General features: G+C 39.6%; 1 protein-coding gene across 5 annotated transcripts in view; it reads left to right on the top strand.

Moving 5' to 3' along the window:
• ATXN7L1 (ataxin 7 like 1) overlaps positions 1-22,350 on the top strand; it is a 116,087-nt gene that overhangs the window by 42,135 nt on the left and 51,602 nt on the right. The window contains exon 1 of one of the 5 annotated variants that reach the window (XM_083843055.1): positions 12,711-13,113. The exons of the other annotated variants lie outside the window; for them this stretch is intronic. The gene's annotated coding sequence lies outside the window, so the exon portion shown is untranslated. Of the gene's footprint in view, positions 1-12,710; positions 13,114-22,350 lie in introns of those variants that run through there. 5 annotated transcript variants of the gene reach the window in all.

Genomic DNA, 22,350 nt, shown 5'->3' with positions numbered 1-22,350 from the left:
ACGTCCTTTAAATGAGATTGAGGATACTGAAGAGCTGTAAAAGGATATTGTAAAACTAAGCAGCTGGACAAAATGGTATTTTTTATAGATGAAAGTGAAGTAATCCGTGTTGGAAGGAACTTTTTGAGCTCGCTGGAATTAACCAATTAAAATCAGCATTAGTGTGTTGCCTGTGAACTGCAGAGATCCTGTGAGTCACTGTCCTTTTTTTCTTTTTTTCTCTTTTCTCCGTTATTCCATTATTTATGCAATCCCTTTTACTTCATCACAATCGTGTTACACTGAACAACTGAGAGTTAAATTCTGAACTGCTTGATTTAAGAACCTAAGGTTAATAAAGACTTTCAGAAAGTCTGCATTAAAAGAAATGGAGAATACTGAAAATAATTGACCAGAGGTGTTGCCTCTTGAAGATTGTACTTAAGTCTGCCTACATTAAGTTAAGTATACTATTTCAGGGAAGGTATTCTACAATATTGCTGAAAGGCCTGTAGAAGAGCTTTAAATACGCATTATATATGTATATATGTGTGTGTGTGTATATATATATATATACACATTGTTTTAAAGAAGGAACAGAAAAGGTGATGTACTAAACCTGTATAAAAGAAGTTTTAGAAGAGAGAAGTGTTCTTGGAGGTCTTAGTAATTATTGCAAAACAATGATTTTTTTCCCCAAAAAAATTGATTGCTGAAAGTACTACAGGTTGTGTAACTGGCAATATACAAATACAAAATACAATCATTTTGATACGAAATGAGTAAGATTTAAAGAAGAGTTAGACATGTATCAATCAAATTTTGTTTAATTAATTAGGCCATGCAGCAGTATACCTGTGAATTCAGTGACAGAGAAGACCTTAGTCAATAGACTTTGAGGTTATTTTAGACTGCCCTATTTACTGTAAAATGCATTATTTTACATGTCTTGAATTGCAGCTTTAAAGTTGAAACGAAGACAATGAAATGAGGCAGAGTTAGAAGCCAGCATTGGGGTTTTTTTTGGCTCTTGAAGGCTGCATCATGGGGAGCCTTTATTGCTATTGACAAGGACTAGTAGAGATTTATCCCAGAATCTCCTGCAAAGTGTGGTTTGTTACTAATATCCCTGGTAAGATCCAGTGCATATTCTCTCAGTAAGGATTCAGATCCATGCCAGGCATGTGCTTTATGTCTCTAGGTTCCCTGCATTGTAACTTGAAGGTCTTGGCTTTGGAGCAGCACTGGAATGCTTAGTTTAGTGAACATTTGTGCTGTGGTACACTTCTCTTGAGTCCTTGATGGCATTTGCCTTTCTCCAGAGCGTAAGTCGACCCAGTGGTTCATTTGTGTCTAATTTCAGACATGTGGCAGCCATCCTTGATGGCACTGGGAAGTTGTGAAGATTGTAGAAGCAGATGTTGTTGTTTAACTTTTAAGGGTTTGCTTCCTGGACTATCGAGCAGAAAAAGACAAAAATCTGCTTGTGGTTCAGGCTTTTAAAATGAGAAGCGGTGCATCGTACAGCCTTAAACAAGCAGAAATCAGAAAGGTAAAATAAGAGATCTGGCTAATTAGAGGACTGACTTGTTGGTCTTGACAGTCTTTGTAATGAACCCAGCATAAAGCTTGGCATTGCAAAGTAATAGATCTCTCCAAGCCTCTAAGGGAAGTACTGAACTATTAAGAGCAGTTTCAGGTCCTTACATCTGTGGGATAAACATTTGCATCCATTTATAAGGATTAAACCATTCATGTTCGTATGGTGTAAGTCCAACTGAAAGAGCTACTTGCTGTTATAGGCTGCTGGGTAGAATATGTAAATCAAATAATTTCTGGAGGTCGTTCAGTACTATTGTACACTCTGAAAATAATATATCATCATGTCATCGACAACAGGATTGAAATGGTGTTGTTTGCTTCTGAATCCAGTTCTTTTCAGTAACTTGTTGCAGTGTAACAATATCTTAGGTTTCTGTTTGTTTGTTTAATATGTGAACATGCAGTTGTTTTGTTTCTCCATAAACTACTTTGAAATGAGGCATCAGCCTAGTTAGATGGCTCGCAGCATGTCTAAGTATACTGGCATGTGGGGAATTTTTGTTTTGAGACTGTTTGTTCTCAAATGCTGACCTCAATGAAGATGTAGAGCACTTTTCGGGACACTGAAAGTGTAGTGTTTTAGTATCCATGAAGTACCACGGTGTCCTTGGTATTCGTTTTTTGTTTGTTTTCTCCAATATATCTGTTTTCTAGAAGATTTTTAGGGTAGCAGCCTGTGCTATCTGACATAGACTATCACAGAGCTTGAGTTAAGAGAAGACATATCTGTTATTTGTTAAGATGGGACCCGTACCATTTCCCAGGAGATGTTTCTATTTTCTGTTAGTTCCACTCGGAGCAAAGCTTGATATTCTTATTCTGCATTACCCTTTACCAGAATAAAGAGCATCAGATACAGTTCTGGTTATTTTTTCAGAAATGTTCCATATAATCACAGGCTTGTTAACTTTGGTCTTTTCCTGTTGAAAGGAAAATCTCTTGCAAAAGGTAGCTCTGGAGCAGCAGAGAGCTTGTCAAAACATCTTGAGTTCCTCTTTTAATACGAGGAAACAAATTAATGTGTTTAAAAAGTGTTAAAAGTAAAGAGGGGGGTGGGCATGAATTAGCCAAGCTAAATAATGAAGCTTGGTTTAAACAATCACTGCAGTATAATCATCAAGGAAAGTTTCCAAACATACTCTGGAGCAATTTCCAAAAAATGTGGAGGGTATTTTAATGAACCGAATAGCTAAGACCCCTATTTGATGAAGTAGTAGCATATAGAGGAGAACGAGTTTGTTTTGTCAAGGAAAAATGAATGTGAAGATCTCTTCCTCTGTTCACTTCTCTGTTGCAGGTTCATTGCTGTCTTTCCTTCTTGTCTCTAAGGTTGTTCTAATGTAGGCTTCTAATTAAGAAGTAGAAATTCTTATCCCTTAAAAAAGAAAAAAGCTGCCCTTAATTTTCATTACTTCTGCGTTATAAATCCTTGGGTCGACTTATTCATGTCCTCATGAAAGGAGGAAAAGGATATTTCCTTTTTATCCTTCTATTGGGCTGTTTAAGCACCATTTAAAAGACAAACAAGCTAGCAAGTGCTGGAGTACAGGAGAATATAAATAAATTATTTTCCCTTCCAGATCATAATTATTTTCTAAGAGAGGTTATATACTCTGAATTACTCAGACTAGCTATTTTACATTGTAATAGCTGTGTGTTACAATTTAATGAACCACGATTAAAGAAAAGGCTGAGCTTCCAGTGTGAATGGTTTGCTTTCTTACCACGAACTGGAACATTACTAGCTGGCATCTTTTTTTGCATAAGGATTTTGATATGGGTATCACTGTCACGTTTGATGGATTACTCTCAGCTTTGATATTATTTCAATTATTCAATGGCTTGCTTTTTACAAAATACGCCTGTTTGGGGTTTTGTAATTGTTAATATTTTATCCATTGCATTTGACCTTTTATCAGGGGAGCGTTCTTGTGCCCTTCAAGGACAATGGCATTTTCAGTAATTCTCCTTCTGTTGCTGGGATTTTCTTTTTTCACGGCCTTGTCAAAACTTGTTATATGGTACTGCTGCTCATCGAATAACTTTGGAGCTGTCACACGGTTAGGTTTCACTGCAGAAGAGAACTACAATAATGAAAATTACCCTCATCCCCCCTGCTTTTTTTTTAAATATGGCAACAGTTGTTTAATGTTAGCAGCTGGACTGGCAAGAATCCAATTTTTTTTCCTTTTTCTTTTGGGGGGATGGGAGAGAAGAAATTGAGTATTTTGTGTGTACTGTTTGTACATTTAACTTGACTTCTGCAATTGCCTAGGATACACACATTTTGTCTGTATCTCTCATTTCTGTTACTTTATATTGGAACCCCCGGTAGCTACGAGCATACAAAAATTCTCTCTAGCTTTACAGTCTTTCTATCAGAAATCTTTTCTCAAGACCAAATTGCAGCCAGTGACCTAACTCTGTTTCCTGTCCATGGTGAAAATATTAGCTGTAGTTCCTGCAATGGTACTTGCAGGTGATGTAGATTGGTCCTGACTCCATCATTGCAAGTTCTGTGGGCCCAGCGTAGCGGCAGTCTCTGAAATTGAGGCCACGAGCCATTTTCTGCACCATTCCTGCAGAATTTAAATAGCACATCGTTGCCTGGACAATCCAGATAGGGTGGATGTTACCCTTGCAGAAGCAAAACTGAAACAGCACTCTTCTGAATTCAGCTCTTTCCCTACATACCCTTGGAGTGCTGTATTTTTAGACTGTCAGAGCAATTCTTGGGATTCTGAATAGGTGCAGAAATGGAAAATCTGTCTTGGAGAGAACAGCTCTGTATCCTAACTGCTGATAGACTCTGGCCAGATTCAGAGAAGTACTTTGGTGCGTAAAAGGTAAAATGAAATTTTAACATGTAATTCAAATCAAGCAGTAAATGAAAATCCTTCTTAGCTGCTTGTATGCATGAGAGTGTTGGTCACCTCAGTACTGGCTCCTGTGCTTGGCCAGAACTGCAGACAGCTTGGGTTGGGCTTTTTTTGGATGTACCCTAGAGAGAGCTCAATGAAAGATGCATTGGCAAGGCCATGTTCATTGAAGAAAAACAAAACAAAACAAAACCCTGCCTTCTCTGTAATAACTTGGCCAGGAAGCAAGAGATTTGGATTTAGTAGCCTTATCGCCTAGGAGCTATTCTCTCATCTTCCACCTCTTAGGAGAAGAGAATGCCCTAACCAGCAAATGCATCGTAAGCCAGACTAAAGCAAGACCAGCAAATGCTTTTTGTGTTGGAGATGTATCACACAAAGTAAATCTGAATGCAGAAAGAAACACACAGATCCAAGGGACGGACTGTGGCAGGGACTGAAAGATGCACAGCTGATGCTCAGAGCAACAGCAAATGTAGCATCTTCACTTTGCAGGTTGCTGAGATCTGCTGGAGGCTGGAAGGAGTTTGCCATGTTTTCTTCTCTTAGTCTAGCTTGCGAATTTAAAGTGGAGCTGTGTTCAGACTTGCTGACCTGCTCGCTTAGAAACAAGTAGCACAGTATTTTGGGGAGTTAACTTTTTTTTAAATATATTTTCTGCTATCATCCCACTGCTTAAACTGCTGTCTTGTTTGTTGTTACTAATTCATGATCAGTGACAGAGCCTAAAACAGCCCATAGATATATGGATACCTATCTATATATCTATCTGAACTCTGTTTCTGATATATATCTATATACAAATAGATATATAGATATAACATATAGAGAGATAAGGTCAATGAGTGGCATAAGTGGGAAGCTCACAACTGCCCATAGAAAATATACGCACTTCAAAAATTCACCCGAGGTCGATGTGTCAATAATCGACAATTCCTTCATTCAAAAGATTCTTTGAATGAGATAGCAGGAACGTTTTGGCAGGGTTGAACTCTCAAGGGATTGTACTTTGGGGAGCAGGATGTATTCAACAGAAGACATCGAGCAGTGAGCAGAATGCTATGCATGTATACAGTTGTTATTTAGCATAGTAATCTTTCCCCTCCACCCCTTACCTGCGTATGAAATTGAAAAATCTGAGGCTAAAACATCAATCAGTCATTTTTTTCCCTAACTTTCTCTGTTCTGCCTTTACACTGCTTTGATTGTGCTGTAATTTTACAGTGCTGATCTTAAATAAGTCTACAGAGGAAGTAGATTGACAGAGTAATAATGACGCTGGGCTTTTCAGTGCACTGAAAGTGTATTGTTCTAGTTTACACCTAAGCTAACTTATAACAATAGAAATTCTCTTTTGCATAGCGTATTCATTGGTAATATTTGTTTAGTGAGCCCTTACATATTTTTTTAACCTGCAAGCAAATGGTGCTAAATGATATAGTGCATACTTGAACCGGGTGGTGTTGTCATGGCATTGATGGGAGATGTGTATCGCTTGTAATTTCTTTCAGTCGAGATTTTAATAGAGATGTAGTTTTAAATAGTAACCAATAAGGATTTCTTTTAAGGAGTGTCCATTTATAGAGCTCAGCTGTTGAAGGTTGACTGTAGCATTAGGCTTAAGTTTAATCTCCTACATACTATAATTTACAGGGCTGAGTTTAGGGCCTCTTCCTTCCAACTGCCTCACTGGTGGAAGGCTGGGGCTGTGGTAGTGAGGCAGAGGGAAAAGGTACGGTGAAAAATTTCTGTCATAACCTGTAAAAACCTGACAAAATTAAAAATAGGACTGTTTGTGCTAGAATTTTCCATAGCATGCCTTCCCTGGGCTGAATTAGGTAGATGTCTTCCATCTTAGAGAAAGAATGCGGTGTTGGTGTTTTACGAGCTTTTAGAATTCGCTGCTTGGAAGCATTTTGCTGAGTAAAAGATAAGCAAGAACAAATCCTTTTTTATATCAAATTGTGATGTACTGTCCAGAAGGTACATTTGATGTGGAATGCAAGTTTGCCAAAAGCCCAAATACAAAGTCATTGCTTCTTTGCTGTATTCAAAAGTACAGAAGTTTCAAGAGCAGCTCTCTTCCCTCTGTTATCTCTCTCCTTATCCTGCTTGTGATCAGGCGAGAAAAATGTGGTGGGGTTTTTTGGGTGTGGTTGTTTTTTTGGTAGTAGTATGTTCAGATGCGTTTTACTCAGTGTGTCTCACAGAAGGTAATTAACATTGGGATTAGTCACTACCCAATACTTTAAGTCCCATTTCAGTCCTGTTGAAGTCATTCCTGCGTATAGGCCTGCCCATCGACAATGACTTCTCACAGTTGCTTAAACATTTTAGGTATAGTTAATTTTCTAACCGTTCTATGAATTTCTAGTATGTTACTTTTAGCAATTTCTCGCAAAGCGTAGATTTAGCGACTTCTTGCTCTCCATCTACTAAAACTTGTACCAGAAAGCTGCCTCAAAAAACTGATTCTTTTGTCCATTGCTTCTTCCCAAAGGAAACGGCAGCAGTTTTGGGGCAGCACCCTCTCTAGCAGCCAACCACCTCCTGTGCCCCGACCTGGGTGAGGTGGGAGGCAGCAGGGCCCGGAGGTCAGTGCCGGAGAGCGGGGCTGGGAGGAGGCCGGAGCACCTGGAGGCCAGCCTGCTCCAGCCCACACAGCTGCCCCAATTGGGCTGCCGTGGTGAGCAGAAAGCAAGCAGGAACATCAGTCTCTTACTTTTCCAGAAATACCACTTCTGATGGTCCAAAACACCACTTTCTGCTGCCACTTCCATTACCTCTTCTAACACCTACAGGCCGCCTGGGGTGCAGCGTGCAAGACCAAAGTCCTTCGGCATGCCGGAGGGCGATAGGGTAGACCCTGTCCTTTTGCAGAAAGGTGAAACAAAGAGCAATTGAAATAAGTATGGAGCTGAGGTTCAAGAGCTTTTGTTGTTGTTTGCTTTTTGTTGTTTTTTTTTTTTTAAGTTGGAAGTAGTTATGCTAAATGCCTTTCATGAAGAAATGAATTTATACGGTATTTTAAAAAAAATCTTATTTTTTAGTAGAGGAAAATTTCAGCAATGATAAACTAGCTAGTACAAGGCTTGCAAATCTACTTTAGGTACTTTTTCCACAATGCTCAGTAATAATATTTATCCCAGATAAATTCTTCTGAATTCTTAAAATATTTCTTCTTTATTTGAACATGATTTTTATTTTCCTCCAGTGTGCAAACATGTTTATCACAGCTGCACGTTTAAAATCCAAATGTTCTGATCATTTCACTGTACTAGTAGTATACAACGTTTTGGTACCTGACTAGTGCCAAATCTATTCAAAACATTTTGTTTCCATGCATAAAATACTGTACTTAAAATTCTCATCGTTTCAACTATAGTTGAAGCTCTTCTGTGTGTTTCCCATTTGACAATCCTGTAGTGATTCATATAATTATCTTAATAGCTTAATGCTATTCTATTTAACTAGTGGTATTAATGTAATAATTGTCATATTAGAATCTAAAAATATTGAATTAGACCTTCTTCTAAAATATACTTTATCACTAAGGATAGGTTAGAAGCACTGTAAGATTCTGGTTTTAAAATAAAATTGTTATCCATCTAGATAGACTAATTAATTAAATTCTACGAGACACAATGAGAGAACTGTTTAAAATACATTAGGCAAATGATGAGGGGCAACTTGTTCACCTCACTAGGTGTATAGTTTGATTTGGATTTGATTTTAAATGCTTGATTTAGCTTCCTGCACCAAAAGCTACCTGCTGTTAAGATGCGTAAATAAAATTTAGGAAATCTGCCTCGTTAGCTATTTACGTTTGTGAGACTAGTGTTGCTGTTAACCAGGAACGTTTCCCTTGACTAGTATTCTGCGAAATAACAGATTTTTTCCCCCTTTTGTTTTTTTTTTGGACAGACTTCTCGTATCCGAGAAAATAATCTTTTATCATGCTTAGCATCTGCTCTGCATCTAGTGAAGTATAACTAATACCATACTTCCATAAAATATCAAGCATTGCATATGAGAAATACGTTTAACGCTAGTGCTAATCTATCATTATTTTATACTTCTGCTTCCATTTTATTCCCTGTGAATAAATTGTGTTGTGTGAGGTTATTCTTTCCTTGAGTATATCATTGGTGTTGTGGTTTACTAATTACATAACTAGAAAACTGTTATTTTTTTTTAATCTTGTTTTTAGGCTTGAGATTGCTGACTGAAAAATTGCTTCATTTTAAAATTCAGTTTGCTGGGAGAAGGATTGGCAGGGAGGAGTCTCATTTTTTGGTGCAGCTTTTACCTCAAAATACTGAAGCAGGAATACATCTGTGCAAGCTGAAACATGGGCCAGGAATTGGCCAACAATACAGAAAAGGTTTATGTAGATTATACTTGTTCAGATAGATTTAGTTTGTGTTTGCTGATCGGGTTGCACGAAGCGTGCAGTCCAGCGCATCCTCGCGTGTACTTCCAGCTTTCTCACCCTGGCAGTACTACCCGGGGATGTCCAGATGAGTCTGGAGACAAGTGTTTCTCGTTCTGTGACTCTAGGTAGATGACTATCAGTAAAAATGGTGCTTTTGAATTTGGCTAGGACGACAAAGGATTAGTTTGCAGTGTAAGTAAACCTTTTCATTGCTGTCTAACGCCAGATGCATTCAGAGGGAATGCTGAATTGAGCAGTAAAGCTTTTCAGCATTTTCACATGGGCAGGAAAGGCGTAGTCAGACCCAGACACTGCTGCAGAGAACAGCACGGTGCAGAACAGCATGTTTTCAGTAGCAGACTTGTGAGGTTTTTTTGCTGTCCATTAACTAAAAACGTGTGTGAAGCCATTACAGCCTTGATGCGGGAACTAGCTGTAATAGAAGAGTTTGTACTCAACCGAAAATAGTTCTGTAGAAGTTGAAACCCTACAGTTTTGTATCAGTGTAGATAGTTTGGGTCTGAATCACTGAAGAACAGGATAGCCTTTCATTCAGCAACCTGGCATGCAGCATACCTTCCCGTCAGATGGAAACACAGTAAGATGAGGAGAGAAATTCTGTAGCGAAAGAATTGAACTTTGCAAAGACCGGTGTCTGTCACTGTGCTGCCAAACAATTTTGTTGACCCATTGCTTTTTCAACTTAATGGAAACTTAACAGCTAGGGTCCTGTGGAAAGGATTCTCAACACTTGGCTGTACGCTGTGTGAAGTACCTCCCTTTTTTTGTTTTGAACTTGTTGTCCGACAACGAACAGTCATTTCCTGTCCACCTTCATAATGAGTGTGTATCACAACCCTCCGCTGTCATCGCTTTTCTAGTTTGACAAGTCTGCATCTGTTTAATTGTCACTCGTGTAGAGACTGTCCCTCTCTTTGCTATGTGTTTTTGTATCTTACCCTGCTCTTTTAAACCATTTTTGAACGGGAAGCAGTGGTGTCTTCCTGTGTTCCTTGCCTAACATTTGACCACCGCAGATCATTGAGATTAATTTCTGTTGCAAGACCAGTACCTCATTATTCTGTAATAATAATTCAGAGACCGTCATTTTGTATATAAGAATTGTTTTTTTCTTCTATATTCTTTCACTTTAGATGTCTCTACATTGAATCTCATTTACTATTTTATTACTCCGTTCAGCAACATTAGGTCTTTCTACAATCTGCTGATTTTCATCTTTAGTCCTCTGAGTAATTAAATACCAAAGATCTTGCTTGCTGGCTAACCACCTTCTCTGAATATGTTGAGTATGTCTGGCCTTAATACAGACCCTTGTTGCATGCCACTGGTGAAATTCTTGCCTAGAAAACTGACCGTTTTCACCCCCTTCTCTTTGCCTTGTAGGTAGTTATCTAGCCTTCAGGTGGAGGGGTTGAATGTTCCTTCCAGTCCCACGACAGCTACCTTTCCTCTAGGAAACGCAAATACGTGGTTTCATTTAACTTAGAAATTTAAATAGACAGTGTTAATTGGATTTCTCCTATCCACACTTTCATTTATGCCTTCCAGTACGTTTGTGACTCATAACTCTAACAAACTCCATTGGCTTTTCCCCAGTATATCATACTTATCTGTATGTGTGCTAATTTGGTTCATTATAGTTTCTACCACTCTGACCTGAACACTTTTCAGACCTGCTGCTGTTGGCTTATTTGTGCCCTGCCAAGCATTGATGGTACCTTCTGATCTTCAGGTGCAAGGTGGTTTTCAGCGAGAGGTTCTGCTTGTGGGTTAATAACTCAAAAACTGCCTCCACGGGTTCTGGAGAGCTCCTGGGTGACTACAGACGGCCTGGCTCTGCCAACCTGCTCTGCAGCCAGCTTGCCCATCCTTCAGCTGGAGATGGGGTCTCAGTCCTTTGTTTTATTCCATAAAACAAAACCTTCTGAAAAAAAAAAATCTGGAATAAATACTAGGGAGCAGTTTATTGCCACTTAATGGGTAGACACATTTGGGGAAAAAAAGCTTTTTTTCTCCAGCTTGCTGAAGAAGAAAACACAGGTTTTTTGTATTAATAAGACGGCTTGAGTATAACTAATTTTTCTCTCATTTTCATAACAAAATAAATGTCCTGCTGATAGAGGCAAAGTGTTCCACTTGGCCTGAGTTGAAATCGCTTTTAGGAGACTGAAGTAAAAACAGAGGAAATAAAGGACTACCTTTGCAAAATGATTTCTGTTCCTTTACCCACTAGTTTGGAGATCAGAACGGTTACGTGTGATGTGGGACATCCCATTTACCCTATTCTTCCCTAATCTGGGGGGACTTGAATCAAGAGCATCTTAAGCAGGCCACCTAGTGTCGGTGGGAGTTTGCAATCACTCACACAGACTGTGTTCTCCTCTGGAGAAAGAAATGCCGATGGGAACTGGATTTATCTCATCTCCCAGGGAGTGCCCTAACCACCGTGCTTGAAAGCCTTTGCCTGTTTCACTGATTGTGTGTTTCATATGGAAAAGAAATGGAAGGAAATGAGGGAGACTCTGAATTACCTGCTCTCTGAGGGACCAAGTCCCTCTGGTGCTGGAAGGCACAAGGTCAGGACCATGCTGATTTCTTCTGTCCTATCAAAGTTTTTATTTTGAATAAAACTACCAAATAGCTGTTGAACAGAGCAAGGAAGAGCCATTCCGTAGCTTTGACAAATAAGATACTCGCTTGGGATCCAGTGTGTGGTTCGGGAAGCGTGTTTACAAAAAGTGAAATAATTTCAGCAGGAGGATGGGACAGCAAATATCTTGCCCTCTTGGCAATAGTTTGTCCTCATAGTCAGAGCACTCTTCTGCAGAGCGAAATATTTGGGTTCAAATTCATTCTGGTAGAAAGGGGAGTGCTTTAATTAGAGACCCCTCTAACTGGGGTTTGTTACCTTCCTGACGTTTAGAGCCATTTAAATGGCCTTTTAATTTAAAAAAATAAAAAATAAAAATATAGTTGGAAATATTTTGATCAGTCAGAATTTTAAAAACAAAGCACTCTCTGAACCAACCCAAAATTGCTGGTCTTTAAGAAAAATAAAGCCAGTCAGAGAATTGTCAGAGAATTGTAAATTAATGTTTGAGAAGGGAAAAAAAAATCCATAGTAGTATCAACACCTGCATGTATTGGATCAGTGATAACTACTGACGTGTCCTGCATATAAAATAATGTTGAGGGCGGTGAGGATGCTCAGACAGCAGTTATCAGGCTTTGGTTGGCTGACAAAGGCTCAGCGTTCCCTCGTGGTGCGGTCTGTGCCACCGCTGAGCCCCGGTCTGCTGGGTGTGGAGATCTATGGCTATATGTACACCGGGGTAAATATTCTCTAGTGCATGATGCGATAATACCCCCGTTGCCCTGTAACGTTTGCCCTGTCCAAGGGCAGGTGTTTTTCTTGCAAAGGAAAAGGGGGAAGAAAAAATAAATTAAAAAAAATAAATAAAAGTGTTTTCCCCCAAGAGCAGAGGAAGGACGTACCAAAGAACATAATGCACAACCCCAGAGGTGATGTTCACATTTCCTCGCATGGAGTCCTGAAAGTCACGAGGACCTCACCTATGTCTGTTTGTCAGACTTGGGAAGATCTGCAATGCTTTGGGTTTTCTGCTGCTGCTCCATAAGCTTTACCTGGCACGCTGGGAATCAGTCAGGTCAAAACTAGCCTGACTTTGCAATTGGAAAGGGGCAAGACCAAAAGGTCTACAGAAATGCTGAAGCAAGGAACAGAGCTTTTTGCTGTGTTTTGTTTTGTTTTGTTTTAGGGAACTAGGAAGAGAAGCCACTCGGGATGTTTTTGTATCCAGTCCATGTTGTGTTCACAGCTTCACTTGTACCGAACATTATTTTCACAAACTCGAGAAAGAACTGCGTAAACGCTAGGCTGCAGCGTCCCACAGACATTGCTAGTTTGGGTATCTCCCAGTTACGGAGATCTTGGAAAAAGAAATTCCCCAAAGCTTTTATCTCTCAATTAGCATGGGCCAAGTGAAGATCCTGCCTGTGCGCACTCTCAGGACGTTCCTCCAGGCCACAAAGTGCCAGCTTTATCCACGTGCTCTCCTGCCTCCCGTCGTCGCTCTGCCTGAGCCCTCACGGCACGCCGCTGCGAGCAGGCGTGGGGGAACTGAGCCGACCCGGTGCTTGTGCCCTAGCTTAAGGATGCCTGGTCATCTTCATCCTGTGAGTGGCTCTTTTGCTCTTCCTATGATGAAAAGTCAGAAGGTGAAAGCAGATTTTGGAAGCGTGGGCAGAAGGTGAAATCCCTTCCTTCCATGCGTTTCTGAGGTCAGTGTCAGTGAAACCTGGCGAGGTTGGCTCCAGTCTCTGCTGCTGCTTCGCTCTCATCCGCAGCGAGGGATTCAAGTTACTCGGTAGTGCGTGTGCTAGGTCAGTTTTATTTCCAGTTGCTTATCATGTGATGCAGTTATATGAAGAAATTATGAAGTTGTTGCCAGCATTTGCACCAGAAGCAAAGTTTAAGCAGACAACGTATTTTTTTTGTTGGTGGTGGTTTGTGTTTTTGTTTTTGTTTTTTAACTCACAGACATGGATGTGGCAATTTTAGCTAGATGGTATCAATGAGATAAAGCAAAGTTCAGAAAATAGATACCTTGAGTGTAAATTATAATGGTTTCATAAGAGAGCTATAGAAACAAATATGTTCCGCTGAACACTTAACAGTTCAGCTTGCTGAATGCAAGACTTCATTTTAACCATTAATTACTCACTGAGTAATGTATGCCTCCTTATTTTTACTTCTGCTCCTGGGTTTTTGTTCCATACATAGTTCTGATTTAAAAAATATAGATTTTCAGTTTTTAAACTGAATCTTAGTTCAATGTCAGTTTAGCAGAATTGCCTCGTGTCTTGTTTTTGGTTTTTAAGTTTCATATTTACTGTAGGATTAGATTGAGTTTATTTTTTCAAAAAATATATAAAGCACAAAAATGAAAACAGTGCAAAGTTCTTTAGCAGAGGAATTAGAATATTTATTGGAAAGTTTTGTTTAATGTCACAAGAATATGCTTACAGCAGCTAACTCTGCAGTCAGTTGCACAATTATCAATTGAAAAGCAAGTAAAACAGGTGACACTTTAACCTGTTTATCACCTAACAAAGCTGTCATCTCTGCTGCTTCATCATGTCACACCTTTACTTTGCAAAATTCCTCTCTTAGCTTTGGCAAATGCAAACTTTACTGCACTCCAGTCAACCCAAGCATGATTTTGAGGAGTTCACCACTATCTTTGTAGTAGTTTTTCTTTTGATTTATGAGAAAATATTTCTGAAAATGTATTACAGCCTCCTTTTAGGTTCAATAAACATAATCACCTGAAACTTTTTTGTGTGTCTGTGCCATACTCAGCTAGCTGAATGTCTGACCTGGGCATTTTATGTCCGTAAAGGGAATCAATACAGAAAGCTTTGTCGAACTTGGTTTTGTAAAGCGGACTTTTGGAGTTACATGAGATGCAAAATAGTATTTCCTTTTTCTTTCATTTTTTTGTGAATTCTAGAGCAGTAGCTTTGCATTCTTATGTGGCTGTACAGCATTTCCTTAAAAAAAAAAAAAGCTTAAGCTCATTATAAACTATTTTATTGCGAGTCATTTCAGTGGGCAGTCCGGACAGCCAAAAGCTGAGTGGCTCCTTCGGATGTTTTGCATCTCCTCCGGCAGTGGATGCAGCCCCAGCGAGGTGCCCGTGCAGGCTGTGCGCGTCGCTGCGGCAGCGGGTGCGCGAAGGAAACGCAGGAGTTGTGACACAGGAAGGGCTCGGAGCCTTGCTTCACTCGCAGAGGAAGCTGCTCGCTCCCCGGTGTTTGTGTTGCAGACCGTGCTGGGCTTTTCAAGGCAGGATTTCACCCTGCCTGGCCCTCCTCTTTTTTTTATTTTCCTTTTATTTTTTCTCTTTAAGCTAGGGTTGTTTTTCTTAGTGTATTTCACATAAGACGTTTACGTCGGACGAGGCAGCAGCAGTATTGACCTACGCTGGTTTTACTGGTTAAGCTTTGCCATTCTCCTTTTTATCCTAAACTTTGCTTTAAAGCTTGATTTCGGCTGCACCGCACCAGTTGGTCTTTAAAACGTTCCAGTTACCTGTTAGTTGGGGACAGGTCTGCTTTTCCTTAAATATGTCCATCCCCGATACAGACCCCGCCAGGATGGAGGGGGACCGCGGATACAGCACTGCCACCTTACGTTTTGGAAATCCCTACAGCTGGCTCCTCTGAGGCACCCTGCAGGTGTACCGGTTTGGTTTGGGAGAAATGGGGAGGGGGTTCAGAGTCTGAAAGGTTTCTGCCAAGAATTTCCATGCAAGTTTTTTTAAAATTTGATCGAGTTGAGCAGCCACAATGCTGGGCCAACACTGCTCCTTTCGTGCTCAGGGGTAAAGCGTGGTCCGCGTGGTGCTGGGTGTCCTGTTAGCGCACCCTCAGCAACTGCACTCACTCTGCTTCAGGTCGCCTAGAGAAGGAATCATTCTGGATGTTTTGAAACATTGCATATTTTGGTGGTTTAAAAAATAAAGTGTACCTATTTACAAAATCTAACCTGTGCTTTTTATTAAGAGCAAGAATTTGATCATCTAGAAATATGCATAGGAAGTGTTGCTGGGTGAATTTCTAGTAATTAATAACTTGTTTAATTTGATGACAGTTACATTAAGTATTTAATTTGGAACTGTGCTGTCACTTAAAATACCTTTTTTTCTGTTGATTTCTCTGTAAAAGTAAGATTTTGTCACCTGGCTTTCCACATCCTATCATGCAGCATTGATGTAGAGATTTAGGTAGTTGCTCACAGTTAATTTTGTAAAGCTTATTTTGTAATACATCATCGCAGCAGTACTTTCTTGTAAGTATGGACCAAGTCTTGGGTACTGAAGCACAAACAGCTTTACGTGGAATCAAAAGATACTGCAAATAAATCATTATTTCCTTTATTTGACTTTTGCTGTTCAAACACAGATTCCATTCATGTGTTAGGGAAACTTCTGAAGGCATATGCAGAATTGTAATTTTCCTCATTTTTTTTTGGAACTTAACGTAGTTAACTTCCAGCAATGTCTGCAGCTGGCTGCCTAATAAAAATAACTTGCATTCCTAGAAACATTAGGTTGTACTCAGGGCAAAAATGACTAAACAGTTTTTAAAATGCAACCCGCATTGTTACATTTAAATGTTTTGTCTTAGTATTAATCTAAACTAAAAGCTTAACTGCAGTGATATCTAGTAGTGTTTTTAATAATGTGGATTATCCATCTACAGAAAAGTTCTCCTGGTATTGTATCAGTTTGCTTTTGTATCTTTGGATGTACTCCATCTATTATTTTGAACCTATTGAAAGGCTTCCTGATTTCTGTTGCTTTAGTGATTTGTCTTTCCTTAATGCATGGAATACTCATGTGCGGTTGCCAGAAATACAATAACCAATATACTTGTGGTGCAAACGGACAGTGACGTTTTTATGCCTAAGAGTGTTACACGGTCTTTCATACCGGTTTTTCTTTTAACAGGCAAATTCTGTTTTATTTATTGCACTCTGACTTCCTGATGTTAATGTAGTGAAACTTTGTTATAATGTAGAATTTGTTTTAATGTAATGATATTTTTTGAGCTCCCAGTTGAACTAAAAATACAGCTTTTAGTTAACTAAGAGATAAAATAGTGCAGCAATATATTTCTAGTTTTAAAACTTGGGGGCAAATTAAAAATGCAGAATGTGTCATTGTTGCTTGAAGTTCAGGTTCTGGAGAGTTTTCAGCGGCAGGGCTAGATTTTTTTGTAATGAAATTGATGAGTCTCTCAAGCAAGGTAGGAATATTATGGTGGTGTTGCGTTGCGAGTCTAGCGAGGTGCCTTGGGTATGGAAGTGCTGTAGCAAATCCCTGTTGCATGACTTCTGCAACAGGCTTTTCCTAGGTACGCCAGGTCGCCGATGAAGCAGGTCTGCCACATAAAGTAAGCTCCACAGCCCTCGTTTTGGTCTCGCAAGTGAAGAAGGCAGGTTCTTGGTGGTGTATACAGACAGTGAATAAACAGCTTTTCTCCTTTTTTATCCAGTTCTTTACAGACCCATTTGGTTTCTCATAATATTAGTGTGGAGAGTTGCCTGTCCTTGCCGCATGTGTCACGTCCTCCTTACCACGTGCAGCTCTGAGTGAAGACCCTTGCGGTTAGCTGCAGCCAGGAGCTGCATGGCACAACGTATGGGGTGGCTGAGGCCAGACTGTTAGCTGTTGTTTTCCAAAATAACATTCTTATAAACAGGGCAGTGCTCAGTGACGCTTCGCGGGAATAAACTGTTCAGCCGTGATAACTTTTCATTGATTGGAAGAAGAAAATACCGGTTTGAGGCTCAGCTGTGAGAGGAACTTGCTTCAGCAGCAACAGAGCTTCTGTCAGCTTTAAAACCTCGTCATCTCTCCAGGATGCTTCCTCTGTTGGTGACATCAGTGTCCCTTTTACTGCTCTGCTGGCTGCCACTGGCCAGGTTGCTGCTTGCTGGGCACCCGATGGGGATGTGAATTGCCCCGGTGGCACGCTGCTGCCAAGGGGCAGTACCCGCTCCTGTCATCATCTTCCTCACCCACTTCTGTGGCTCTTCTCACCCTTTAGTGAGGCTATAAATAATACAAGAAAGCTATGTGCTTTGATTTGGGTAGGTTTGGGCTGTTGTTTTTTTTTTGTGGTTTCACACTTTTCCCCCCTTTGTTTTGGTAGCTTTCAGCTGGCTTAGCAACCTAAGCTTGCGCGTCGGGGCAGCAGGTGAATACCAGGGGCAGTGCAAAGAAAAAGCTGGGAGAGTACATGGTTCAGGGGGAGCAGCAGCGGCAATTAATTATTAAATCGGCTCAGCCTGTCTTATCTAAACTACAATCTTAAAAGCGTATCTTTTGGAAAGGGCATCTGACCTTGAAGATGAAAGATCTGCTGTTTGAATTAACCTAAAAGTGATATTTTTCTGGGCTATGCCTGTTCAGATTTGAGTGTTTTTCTTGGTAGTTGGTATCCACAGACTGATGATATGTCTAAGATTTAGTGGCAGTGTGTTATTTTTTTCCCCCAAAAAGGCATGCTCATCTCTAACAGGAATTCAGAACCCTAAAAGGGGATGTGGTAGGGAGAAAGTTTTAATGTATGGTGTGAGCCTGCTCATATTATCAAAAAACACAGAAACTCTGTCAGGGACAACTTCATAACTAAAATTCCATATGTAGTGTAGAAAATGAGAATTAAATGAAAACAAAAAGTGGTGGGGCCTGCTGGGCTGCGTATCCAGAACATTGGCTTCTGCAGCACTGCATTCAGCAGGGAAGAGGTAGCAGATTGAGCACAAGTTTCTGCAACAACTTTGTGAATTTACCTCAGGATGAATTTTATTGTACGTTACCTGAGCACGTGTATTTAGTGAGAATGCACCGATGTTACAGTTTTTTCAGACTGGAGATCAGAACAAAAGAAGTAAGGAACTTGGTATGTTTGAAACATTTTCACTCTTTTTTAATCTTAGAATTTGGGGGGAGGGAGAGAATCTGTAAGTCTGAGGGTGGTACATGTGGTCTCAGAACAAGTAATGGAGAAAATTAATGTGTAAATTAGGAATAAACAAATGTAGGAATAATACCTGTATTTCTCCTATGTGTGCAGGTGACCTTTAAGACATATTTTCTGAGTGTACTTTTTATGTACAAAAGGTACAAGTATATGTCTGTATGCTTAGATAAATACTCTCTGGACTATTTTCCAAAGGTATATATTGAAGTTCAAGTCCACAAGCAATTAAATACTGGTTTGACAGTTTCAATCAACTTCTGTGCAATTTAGAGTACATTCTTGCAATACTGTCAAAATGTGTATACCCACACTACATGAAAATAATTGTGTGAATATCATTTAAATTTAAGTCACTAATTCTAATGCACTACTAGCAGACTGACTGAACCAAAACCTTTATTATTAGTTTTAATTAAGTCAGTAAGAGATATCGATATTACTTGGAATTACTGAGGAATCTGAAGCTCAGGCTAAGAAATACAAGTTTGGAGCGCTCATGAAGATTTTTATAGCATTGCACTGATCAAGCACCAAAGCTGATCTTGTTTGCTCTAAGTAGTTAACGTTTGAGACCTTTGCCATCTAACCCCTTAAGGAAGCAATGTGCATATGAGGACTAAAGCAATAAGCTTTAAACTCTACAATGTACAGCAGCATTGCTGCTGTAAGAAATTGTATTTTTGTGAATTTTTACTTGTGCATTAACTCTTCGTGTGTCATTTAACATGAATCCTTTCCATCTAAATATTCTCTAAAAATATTCAGAAGCTTTTGGAGTCCTAGAGCAGTGGAAAAGGTTGTACAAGAGAAGTAATGAAGGATCTGTCGTCTTCCTGAGCTTGCTCTAAGAATTGCATATCTGAGTGTTGGAGGAGGAATGTTTATTCCTCTTTGGGTTAGTTTCATCTGTTTCCCTAGACGCATGTAAGCCCGATGCTGCACCCAGAGTGGTACTGCTGAGCTTGATGGCACTGGGGAGGTGCCCAAGTGTTCAGATCATCTTTTACAAGTAATTGAGAATAAGGTCTGGTTTCTACATGATTGTACACTATTAGCTGTAGCTACGTTCTGGGAAGACAGACACCTCTTGGTATTTCAGCTTGCTTAGACAATTCGTGTTAGAAGTTTTACACCAAGAAACTCGTGTTCAACTCCAAAAATAAATAGTTTTCATTTTTGTTGTTATAATACTTCATTTTTAATGAGAGAAACTTATGTCTAAGGATTCCCTAGGGATCATGGCCAAGAAAGAGGAACCCATTAAATACGAACTTTCTGAAAAGGTGACGTTTTTCCTAAGAAAGTAGATAGTGGGTTGTCCTTTCCTATGCTGTTAAGGTACTCAAAGCTGTTTTTAAAATGTCACTTGAATGTCTGTTGACATCCAAATGGGCAACAGCTTCTTGGCCTGGATACAGATTGAAAAGGAAGAGATCTGTATTTGTCATATATCTCTCACCAGGCAGGATGGGGCAAACATCTTGCAAGTGGAATCAAGTGAAGGGACTGAAATGGCTATTCCCTGCCTGAAATACGGGCAAATCTCAGATGTGCAGACAGAAAAAATGCAAGTGGGTGTATCTCAGGCCTTCTAGGATTTCCCCAAAATAATAGAATAATTTATGGGTTTTAGGAATGAACAGTTCAGGACTAATGTATGCCTCAGTTAAACCTGTGTTCCTCACTTTCCAGCCTTCTTGTTTCCAGGAGGTTAAAAAAGAAGGCAGAATGCCATGGCCTTTCTGGAGGAGCAGCTCTGAAAATTGGGGACTGCTGAGGCATCAGTCTGATGTGCAGGAGAACATAAGCATAACTTGAATGTCTGTCAAGCACCACTTGTTAGTCAAGGATTTGTACTTTTCCTCCGTACAATAATAGTTGTTTGATTTGTTTATGAAGATCTGTGATGCTTCAAGAGTAGCAGGAGTGTTTTATAGGCTGCAGACATAGCTTCATAGAGTGTATTTCTGAAAATAGATCAGACACTTGATCTACTGGAGTTGTCAAGTCAGGATACTGGGAATTCATAGAAATCTGTTTGCTGCTAAATATTGTTTAGATAAGACACCTGCCAGTAACTTTTACTAGCAGTCTGCAGAAATGATCAGCTAGAGCTTGAGGGATTCTTCTGAGATGACCTCTGCAGACAAAAGCAGTAGGATTTTGGCTTTCCCAAATGTTCTGACCTGCACTGCTCTAAAAATCCTCTTCTGTCCACTGGTGCTGAGATATCCATGGCACTGAAACACTAGGAAACTGATTTGGGGCTCAGAGTGAGATTAATATACAATTACAGAAAAACCTGAAACACTTAGCACGGCTGCTGCTCAAATACCTGAGCTGGTATTTCATTTCTGTGGCGGGTTAATTTTTTTGCCTGAAGTCTGCTCTGTTGTTTTTGCCAGTGTTGAACTGCTGAAGCTGTAGCCTTGTTTCTAGGTGGAAAAAAAGCCTGCGTGTTGACCTACCTAGCACTACGAGGAAACAAAATTAATTTTGTCACTATTTTAGGCCCACACGACTTTAGCAAGAAACACCTATACTCCCAACAGATTGGACTCTTCTTTCTGCATCTTAAAGTTTTAGTCACAGAACACGTTGCAGACTCGGCAGTCTCCATGTACTTACTACGTGCTAAGAAATGTCCCCAGGTTCAAATAGCTTAAAATGTGAAAGCTCTCAGGTAATAACAGTGTCCATCAGGAAAGCACTGACTTTTTAGATTTGAAGCCTTCTCTTGAAAATTCCTTAGGAATATTCTTTTGTTGCACAGCACCAAAAAAGTTTCTCTAAAGTGATGCTGGCATGTTGTCCTTTCTTAGTTGGGACAAGCCCAGCTCCTTCTATCCAAAGCTTGCTACAGAGGTGAGAGGTTTTCTTTTCAAATTAGTCTTAAAAACACCCTGATAACATCTTCTTGCTGACATCAGGTGTGTTAACGTCTAATTCTAGGCACTGGTAAATAGGCAGTCTCCTTAATATTTTTATGTAGTAGTATTATTACCTGAGCCACATTTATAGACTCAGAAAAGCAGGCTGTAAAGGAATCACTTTTGGCTGCTCCATATTTCTTAACCTAGTTAAAGCCTCTGTGATGAACAAACAGAATGATCCTTTATTAAAAAAAAAAAAAAAGTTTTATTTTCTGTATTATCCGCAGTGATATTGTATTTCTCACCCTTGGCTTGTTTTGTTCTCAACATTTATTTTTTTTTTAAGATTCTGTAGTTAAAACTTCCATATCAGAATTGCAGAGGTAGAAAAACAATTACTTGCAATGCTTTCTGCATATGATTGAGTGCACAACTTGTCTATCATTAGCACAAGCTGTCTCTGTTAGTAGGGCATTTTCTAAAGCTATTTACTGGAAGTTAATCTATAAGGAAAATGTTTGTGGTCTTCATCTCTACTGAAGAAGACCTCTTAAATTTAAATAAGAGTTTTGATATTGTTGATGAATTCCCCTTTTTAGTTTGAAAACGAAAGCACTGCTTATGGCTTCCTGAAACACTGGCTCAGGCAATCTATTGATGGATCACTTGAGACACCTGATATTAAGATATGGAAAATTGACAAACCTCCTGGATGTATCTTGATCAAAAGCTAATATTAGCCTTGCTTTTCAAATAGTGAAATTTTATTTTCCAGAGAGTGAAAGCACTGTTGTAAAATTATATTTGCTAGGCTGTTTGCATGGTTGCTATGTTCCCCTCCAACCCACCCCCCCAAAAAATAGTGTATTGTTTTGTTTTTACATGGAAGTTAACCCTTCCTTAATGTTACCCTCTGTTATAATTTAACCATTCAGAACCACACTGGGACTGGGACATTCAAGGACTGGGAGGCAAACTTTGCCAA

Source organism: Anser anser (assembly GCF_964211835.1).
Source record: "Anser anser genome assembly, chromosome: 1".
Lineage (NCBI taxonomy): Eukaryota > Metazoa > Chordata > Aves > Anseriformes > Anatidae > Anser > Anser anser.
Note: the sequence above shows the minus strand (reverse complement) of the source record. Positions and strands in the feature narration are given on the sequence as shown.